The sequence below is a fragment of the Pogona vitticeps genome, chromosome 1 (genome assembly GCF_051106095.1).
Source record: "Pogona vitticeps strain Pit_001003342236 chromosome 1, PviZW2.1, whole genome shotgun sequence".
Taxonomy (NCBI): domain Eukaryota; kingdom Metazoa; phylum Chordata; class Lepidosauria; order Squamata; family Agamidae; genus Pogona; species Pogona vitticeps.
This window is the reverse complement of record NC_135783.1, coordinates 235,806,082-235,816,175: the sequence shown is the minus strand read 5'-3', so window position 1 is coordinate 235,816,175 and position 10,094 is coordinate 235,806,082.

Sequence of the window (10,094 nt, the reverse complement as noted above, 5' to 3'; positions counted from 1 at the left end):
TTAATGTTTCAATACCTCTGAACCATAATTGGCTAGGAGACTTAAAACTGTAAAACTTAAGCCAGTCTTCAATACTGGTGATCAAATTCAGAGTGCTTATGAGGCACTCTTTCAGGTAGGAGGCACCTTGATGGCACATAACAACAATTCCCTCATGTGCTTAACTTTTCCGTGTGCTTTTAATTCATCTGTGTATTTTGTATTTAATATGTTTTGTTTTGTGATTGGTCATTGGATGGTAAATATTGGCTTCGTCTAGTCGTTTAGTCATGTCCGACTCTTCGTGACCCCATGGACCAGAGCACGTCAGGCCCTCCTATCTTCCACTGCCTCCCGTAGTTGTGTCAAATTCATCTTGATTGCGTCGCAGACACTGTCCAGCCATCTCATCCTCTGTCGTCCCCTTCTCCTCTTGCCATCACACTTTCCTAACATCAAGGTCTTTTCCAAGGAGTCTTCTCTTCTCATGAGATGGCCAATGAACTGGAGCCTCAGCTTCAGGATCTGTCCTTCCAGGGAGCACTCAGGGTTGATTTCCTTTAGAATTGATAGGTTTGTTCTCCTTGCAGTCCAGGGGACTCTCAAGAGCTTCCTCCAGCACCACAATTCAAAAGCATCAACTCTTCGGCAGTCTGCATCCTTCATGGATTGCTGCCTTGTCGTGGCGAAGGGGCTTGAGTAACTCAGAGAAGCTATCGGCTATGCCGTGCAGGGCCACCCAAGACGGACAGGTCATAGTGGAGAGTTCTGACTAAACACAATCCACCTGGAGTAGGAACTAGCAATGCCACTCCAGTATCTTTGCCAAGAATGCCCCATGATCAGAAACAAATATTGGCTTACAGAAGTTTAATTTGCAACTGAAACTGCTGGGGTGCAAATCTCTGGAGAAACTCAGTTATGCAGGGAAAACAGATTAATGAAATCTCTCTTAACGTCTCGTTTCACCCTAAGCTATAATGGATTGTTCATGAAAATTCTAGTTGCTCAGAGCTACAAGCATCCTGTTGGCACACAAGGACTATGGCTGGAAAAAATCATGTGCCGCTGATTGGAAGGAGTTCAATAGGGGAGAGACAACATCATCAAATTGTCGGTTGACTCACCATCAGTCGGAAACCATAGTCCAGCATGATTTCAAGTGAAATACTTTGAAAATTCCAATTAGTGTGGCACCTGTGATCATCTGAACAACTCAGGAACAGATGATAATCTGCAGTCTGATGTCAGAACCTACTGTACTGCCACAGCAGTTCATACCTGGAGGCAGCTATTGTATGTGTGTCCTTTAGTGGCCAGGAAACTGCAAATGGCTGTTTTATGTGTGTTCCCAAAGTACCTTCATCTTTCAGGACTCTGTATCTGATTCCTGATATCTTAGGAACTATGAGTATAGCTCTGTCAAATTTTTGGATTGTGTGGGCCTACAGAGTACAGGATCCAATCCTACCCAGCATCTGCTTCCTATCAGTTCCAAAATAGGTAAGGCACATTCTCTCTCTCTCTCTTTTTTTTAAAGGCTCACTGAGCCTCCTCTTTTTTCCAAATCTGGACTGTTTTGGAATAGGCATCCCTGGGACTGAAACCATAGGGGAACATGTGGTGAAACAGTCAAGCATGCCCCCAGAGAGCACAACTGGCTGTTTTGGAGCGGGGGGAAATAGAGGACTGTGTTATTCCACAGGAGCAGAATACCTGGAGGACTACAACAGCAGTTCTGGTAGACCACATTCACTCTGTCCACCCTGATAAGTTTACTACTTTGAGAATCCTTAAAGCCATCTTATGAAGTTGGCCATAAATATTACTAAATAACAGATGTGACCTGGGGGCAAAGACTGAGAGATGTTCGCAGTCCTCAGTGCGTGGCTGAGCTGAGATTTTTATCAAGAGTAAATCATAAGTTCTCCAATTTATAGCTGGGGAATGATTTCCCAGTGCAGGGTTCATGGCTCAGCTGAGATTTTTATTGGGAATATTCTGCTCATACTCTTTAATGGTTCAGCTAACCTTCTTGATTTTTGCCAATGTGTACATTTTTGTCACTCTATGTGTGCATTTCCCACAACCAACAGGGACATCTTAAGACATTCTCATCAGCACATACAAATAAAGGTTGAAAACATGATGGTAGCAAAGGTGTTTCTTTTGATAAATACTGGTAGCCAAGGTAGGTATTGGTTTCTGATTTATTTTGTATTTCACATTAGCCAATGTCATTAACAATACAAAAGTATTTGTGTTGATATTAGGAATGGAAGGTTAATGAAACTAGAGGCCAGAATTTAACAAATTAACTAATTTGGTAAACAGACAAGACTGGGCTGCACAATTTTGTAGGAGAGCAGTTCTCTCCAGATTTCCTATGCTCAAGTTCAGTAACCAGATCTGTTTTGAGGAGAGGACTCAAAAACAGATGACAAGATTTGAGGTACTGATTATTTCAAAGAGTTCTAAGCAAAGCCATAATTAGCAATTTTGTCACTTGGACCAAGGAGAAGAAAATTCACAAATTCATGACATGAAAATAACACAAGAAATAAGTATAACACTGAACACTTTGTCAGCAACTCATCCAGAGGAGATAAGCAGCACTGTCAGAACTACAAAAACTAAACAAGTCAAAATTGAGAGACAGAGACAAAATCCAGTCAGCTCCAGAGCCTGGTCTACAGACCTTTTAAATATGGTACTCTGAAGCAAAGTCCTTATTGCCCCATCTTATATCAAGGATGCAAAAACAGTTATTTTTGTGGGACTCCCAGAGTTGATCAGAATGGTCTCTCTAGAAGCTGTGGTCTCAAAAAAAAATAACCTTTTCAGTTGCTGTGGAGGACCTTCCTCACAATATCCCTGTAGATATATGGGAAGGATGGAAAGGATACATTGCTTGAGCAAGTATACAAAGCTGGCCCATTAATTCTGGTCACAGCAGACTACGCATATGTTTGACTTTCCTAGTGAAATAAATGGGGCCAACAAACAGAGAAATTTGTACAGATTGTGCCCAATATGTAAAGCTGTTCAAAGCTAACAAGTATAAACTAAATGTGAAGGGTTGAGGTAGCTTTAGAAGAACTTTGCCTGGTCAAACTGGAGGCCTCTCTAATCCAGCATTCTGTTCGCACAGTAGCCAAACAGACACCCATAAGCAGGACATGCACATAACAGCTTCTTCTCGCCCATGCATCCCAGCAGCATACAAGGTACTGCCTATAGCTTCAGCCAATAAGCTCTTCTCCTTCCTGCACTCCAAGTTGTCTGATTTATTGATGTTATTTTCATAAAGTGGCTTTCAACTTATGACAACCCTCATCAGGTTTTTAAAGTACATGATTTGTGCAAGGAATGGTTTACACTTGCCCATCCCCAGTGAATTTCTATGACCAACAAAGATTTGAACCCAGGTCTTCTGAATCCTGGTCTATCCACTACACCACACTGCCTCGAGAGTCCTCTGATACAGGAAGAGATATCTGTCTCCATTATGAGTCATAGCCACCAAAACCCTCATTCTCCATGAATTTTCCAATCACTTTTCAAACCTGATCCAGTTGACATCCCTCCCTATATCCTATGATAGTGAATTTCACAGTTTAGGTGTGTGCTGTCTGAAGAAATATTTCCTTGTTATTAGTCTTGAATCTCTCACCATTCAGTTCCAGTTCCTCTTAATAATACTCACTCCTGAGCCATACAACCAGAACTGAGCTGTAGTAATAGGATAAACAATAAACACAAATCAGTAACACACACTGAAGCTCCTGGAGAACAATTTCAGCCTGCATTAGTCTCTTCTTCTTTTCTTCTTTTCTTAATACTTCCTGCAAACAAACTGTTTGTTAATGTTTCACAGCATGTATAATGTGAACAGCAACAACAAAAAGCCCATTGTGAGTCAGTAATGAGGCGCTTATTGAATAGCAGTCAGTTTCTGACAATTTCCACACAACATGATTCAGTTGGTCCTCTTATTTGCTAAGGATCAGAGAATATTGGCAGCTGCTTTTTCCTGTGCAATATCAGCTCCTAATGAAAACCAGAAATTGCTTTTCTGAATCTGCCTCTGAGTATACTAGCCTTCCCCAGGCTGGTTTCCGCTAGAGATTATGAACTGCAATCCATCTACCTCCACATTAACCATATGACTTGAGGCATATCAGAGCCAAAGCCCAAAACACCTAGAAGGCTTGAAGTCAGAGAAGCCTGGGGTACATGACAGCTTATAGAGAAGTACATTTTATACTGTATGTTACAGCTCGTAGTGTCAACTTTGTTGGCATAAACATATGTGACAAATCTGAGGGCCAGCAAATGTTGTTAGATTCCAACTTCCGTTATTCCCAGTCGCCATGTCTGATGGTCAGAAGCAGTGGGACATGTAGTTCAGAAATATCCAGATGACTACAAGTTGTCTATTCCTGAACCATGGAATGGAGGGAAATAAATTGAAATATTCTGTTACTTCTACCACCCCATCCTCTGTACAAAAGGGTTATTAAAACTATCAGGACTGATTGAAAATTAATCACATGCAGATGGGGCATGTAATTCACTACTGTGCAGGAGAAATTCCTGTATCAAGGCCATGCGACTCCACATGCCTACCTCCCTTCTTCAGTGTTTGGTTCATAATATCACCAGGCCAACTGAAAAGGGATGACTTGTGTTGTTTTAATTATATTTTGCAATATCTGGTGTACTCTGTGTGACTCTACCTGAGAATTGCCAGCGTCCATTACAGGTGTGAGAACCTACATGTGACTTAGTGCATAGTGGCTCATCAGACAAGACACAGGTCTGCACATACACTGTGCTGTGCAAGCTGGGGTACTGTAGACAGGACATCAAATGTCTTGGGATTCCTACAACATCATCCACTATTCAAACAGAGACGGAAGGATTGACCTATCATATCAATTTCGTTTCGTGAAACCTGTGACTTGGTCCAATCCACATATAATGAAGAACATTTTTCACAAGTGCCATTTTGTCTAAAAGGAGAACATAAATAGGCAAAGGTCTCTCACTCTGAATAACATCTTAAAATGCAAATTTGTCAGTGTCATTCTGAGAATTAATGGGCTGACTGATAAGCCAGTAACATCCTCAGTTTTGCAAATTGCAGTTCTTGGCATGTAATGTCCTGGGAGATAAATTCTGAATAGAAAGCTGGATTAAGATTTTCCACATCTCTTTGGAAATAACTACACTATATCTTAAGCTGGCCCTTTAAGCGAAGGACTTCTTTGTGTACTTAAGATATTCGGAGGCAGGGCCTAACCAAGACATTTTGCTACTGAGGAGGAAGACCAGATGGACTTCCTCCTTTCTCAGTCTACATACAAAAACTGACTACACCGGTTAATATTAATGATACCTGTGGGCAGCAAACAAGTTTAGAGGAGGAGAGCTTTGTTTTCCTACATAGTAGAGAATGGCTAGCAGGCCTAGGAAGAATAGTCAGGGGACCCAAAATCTTCCACCTGAGATGGTTGCCTCATACTGCCTAATGGTAGGGCTGGTTCTGGTTGTAAACATTTCATTTTTCTGGTCAGACCTCTATAGAATTTAAACTAAAATGAGACAGAACATTAGAACTTTGTTGCTTAGACGAATGACATGTGTGAACAGGTCAAGTGGTGATCTGCTGGCATTAAACCCATAAGTCTTAAATCAGGAATAGCTTTTTTTAAAAGCATGTAATCAAACAGGTATTATCGTCCATATCTGAAAAAGCATATTTGCACTTGGGTTTATATTGATGGGAAAGTTAAGGCATACAAAGAAACACAATGAGGTCACTAAGAGCATGTTTTCCCATCATTGAACTGGGCATCAGATGCTTCACTTTCTCTAAACCTGTAAGCATTGCCCTGGATGTCATTTGAGCTATGTCAACTCCCCCCAGTCTCTCTCTCTCTCTCTCTCTCTCTCTCTCTCTCTCTCTCTCACACACACACTCACACTCACACTCACACACACACACACACACACACACACACACACACACACACACACACACACACACACACACGTGTGTGTCCCAGATACTAATTCTGGCTGGATGTGAATTAAGGCAGTGTCCATGAACTGTTTTCAGTTCAATTATTTAATAGATTAATCCATAAGATCAAAGAGCAGAGCTTGGAAAAGTCCCCTTTTTGAAAAGTCTCTTTTTTGATCTACAGTTCCGAGAATACCCCCAGACACGCTGACTGAAAGATTTCAGGAGTTGTAGTGCAAGAAAGTAACATGACCAAACTCTGCAAACAATATTACTGTGAGGTTTCAGGGGTTTTAGTCTGGTAATGTCTATTTTGCATCAAATCTGAAACTGAAAATAATATGAACAGGAGACCCTATCCTTAGTCAACTTACGTGGCAGTAGTAGTAGTAGTAGTAGTAGTAGTAGTAGTAGTAGTAGTAGTAGTAATATAATAATAATAATAATAATAATAATAATAATAATAATAATAATAATAATAATAATAATAATAATAATAATAATAATAATAATAATAATAATAATAATAATAATAATAATAATAATAATAATAATAATACTCACACAATGGAGAATTGAACTCACAACCAGATACCTAGCTGACTGAGCTATTAAGCCAGCCTGTGTGGAGATGGGCCACGGTTATTAAGTGTGCTATCTTCTGCTAGCTATCCAGAAGCAAGCCCTATTGATCTTAGTGGGATGTACCTTCTACTGTGTGCATATAGGCTTGCATCATAACAACTGAAGAAGGTGAACTCTGTGCATATATTGAGGCACTCTCTTATTTTTATATACTTAGAGCTGTATTACCAAAGCAACAACAACAAAATAGATTTCAAGGCAGAGCTCTAGCTCAAATGAAAACCTTAAAATGTCACGTTCTATGTAGGAGTTAACATTAGGTTATGTTTTTCTAAACTCATTTTCATTCCTTACATTTAACATAATCTTAGTATCAGGTAATGTAACTGAGATTCGTTCTGCCAACTCTCACTCCAAAACAGGTGGAGAGATCATCAGACTGAAGGGGCCGGTGGGTTTTTTCCCTCCAGTGCTCATAGCCTAGTACTGCTTTCCTTTTTTCAATTAATTCAAAGTTTGATACATCTTGCTGCAGCATTAATATCCTAACATAGAGGTAATAGGTGGCTTGGCATTTAATCTCTGTGATTAAATTCAATACTAAAAATGTCTTATAAATAAAAGAAACAATTGAGGCAACTTTTAAATTATCTTGATTGTTCCAAAGTGATGGATTTAATAGTTACCAGGGGTGAAATTTAAAGCCCATTAGAGCTGCAAGAGGATTTAAAAAGTAAAAAGAAAGTAAAAAAAATATCAGCAGCCCTACAAGACGCCATGGCCTAGGGCAGCTTTAACCGCATTGGTTTCATTTAATCAGATGAAATCTAAAAGAAAGCTGTAGGGTTTTTTAGGCTTTTACAGTTTAAAACAAGTAACGCTGTAATGCTAAAATCTGCTTGCAATGCTCCCTTTTTATGTTTCTTCAGAGAGATTTGTGCGACATCATGTTCAAAAGACAATTTTCATTTCTCTCTAAAAACTTGAGATTTGCTGTATTCGTTACACAAATTTCATGACAAATTCTTTTTTTCAATCCACAAAAGTGTTCATTTTCAAGTTCTCCATGGCTCTTAGTCGAGCTAAGTGCTGTAAAATATTAGAAAAGTAGAAGGAAGAGTGTCCCAAAATTTCTCCTGGTGTTCTTGTGGTCATAATGTCTACAATTGAACACCCTCCGTTTTTTTAACAGTAGACATCAGCAGTATCAATTGCTGTGCAACAGTATTAAAATCAGAATATGTTATATCCCAGGATTATGTTAAACAAATTGTTTCTGACATTTGAAGGTACACAAGAATGGATGAGGTCACCATCTGGGCTACTAACAAGTGTACCATCTAACAATATCTCAGGCAAATTATCTAGGAGCACAATTGTACAGAGACTGAGCAAAGATCCAGACTTGTGACTTGGCATCAACTCTTTGTGTCTCCTTTCCAATTCTCAATAAATCTCCACGTGATAATTGGTTCACTTGAGATTGAATAGAAATTGGATTTATTGTTGTCTCTCACATATACCCCAATACCGTAAGCTTCTTCGAAGTCTGATCTTCCACATAATCCATCTGCAGTATATGTGTCCACTTCTGTTATATTGGTGACTGATGTTCACCCTTTGAATGCAGAAGAAGTAAATGAGGGCCCAGAGATAGGTACTGAAGATGATAAGTCCTCTTACCTAGCAATGCATTATTTTTGTATTCTCTGGGGGGAAGGAAACAGAACTATGCTTACTGTCTATAGACAGCAATATGCTTATTCTTTTATATTTCTTAAGTTAAAAGAAATGTCAGAGCTGGAGTTTCTCATTATATGTGAACATGAGTTCAATAAAGTATGCAATGGCTTTACTGTTATAAAGATTTCTCTCCCCCCTCCCCACTTTCATAAATTTCCTCTTTTTTATGTAGAAAGGGGTCCCTTCATTCCTATAGCTCTAAACCTGAGGCCTTTCGATCATATAACATACATAGGAAAATCAGGCACACATGATCTCTCTTCATATCCCTCCTTCCCATACATGTGTATATATATATAATCTGAAAGGGGCTGCAGGAACTAAATGCCTGCCTTGTCTATAAAATATTTGCATATTGTGGTAGCTCTGCATAGGCTCCCATAAGGTGCAGACAGAAAGGAAGGCATTTAAAAGAGACATGCAGACATGCAGTTCTAGTATTTGTGCAAGCTGTGTTGTTGTTCTTCTGTGGCATCATGTCAGAACCAATTTATTGTGCCTCTAATAGGGCTTTCAAAGTAAGTGAGATATTTAAGGAATGGTTTTACTAGTTCTACTTCTTCAATGAGCTTCCATGGCCAAGTGGGAATTTCAGTCCTTTTTCTCTAGAGTCCTAGTCCTTTCCTCTATCCACTACGCCACACTGACAATCCTCAGTGCAAACTATGGGAGGCCTGAAATGGCTGTCTATGGAATGCTCCTTCTGGAAATCTGTGGTGGCAAGCATTGCTGCAGAGCAATTTAGGAGTCAAATCTAGGTCTGCTGACAGAAAAGCTGCTGCCTAAATGGCAGTGGGGCCAAACCAGTTTCAGGAGCACATTGGCCAAACCTGGGTGGTTAAGAGAGCAGTGAGATGGCACTGCAAATTAACAAAGCTATATCAATGAAGACTTGTTCTTTCTCTGTTGGAAGAGTCCATAGATGTAGGGTCACTTTTTTTAACAACATGGACTGCAAAGAGTGTGTGAGATGGGTAGTTATTCTGTGGGAGGAATGTTCACCAAATATCAAGGTCCTAAACTGCTAAGAGCCATAGCAGATATTTGCACCTCTACACAGAGAGTTGGGTCCAAGAGTACTCCCAAGCTGCAAACCTGATGCTTATGGGGAAGTCAGGTAGTCATCAAAGCCAGGTAAATATCCCTCCAGTCCAATGATCCTCCCAACAGTAGGATCTTTATCTTATCTGGATTCAGTTTCATCCAATCCATTATCAATGTGATGTAGCACTCAAGACGCGCACAGCATCACCTGCGGATGAAGCAAAGATCTAGAGCTTTGTGTCATCCACATATTTTGATATCTGAGACAGAAAATCCACAAGTTCACCTCTCCCTTCCCCAGTGTAAAAAGGATGGTGGTGGTGCTAATAATGATGATATCAAAAAATTTAAAATGTGCCATCTTTCCATGATATCCAAAAGCAGCTGTCTGAAGTTGCAACTTCATTACACCAAAAGGTATTTCAGTCCTGATATTTTTTTAAAAAAATTTAATTAAATAAACTACAACATAAACATAAACATAAAATACATAAAGCAAAATACAAATCAACTGTGTTCCCCACCACCATAATCGGGACCTCTTGCAGTAATCCTCTTCTTCCTCTGTTTTTATTCTTCTTCTTCCTTTATTGTCCTCTTCTCCAAAACTGCATTGATTCCTGTTTTGGAACTTTCCCTTTTCCTCTTGTTAGCACATATTCAAGAAATCTGCCCCATATATCATAGAATTTATTCTTTTTCATCTCTCTTTCTT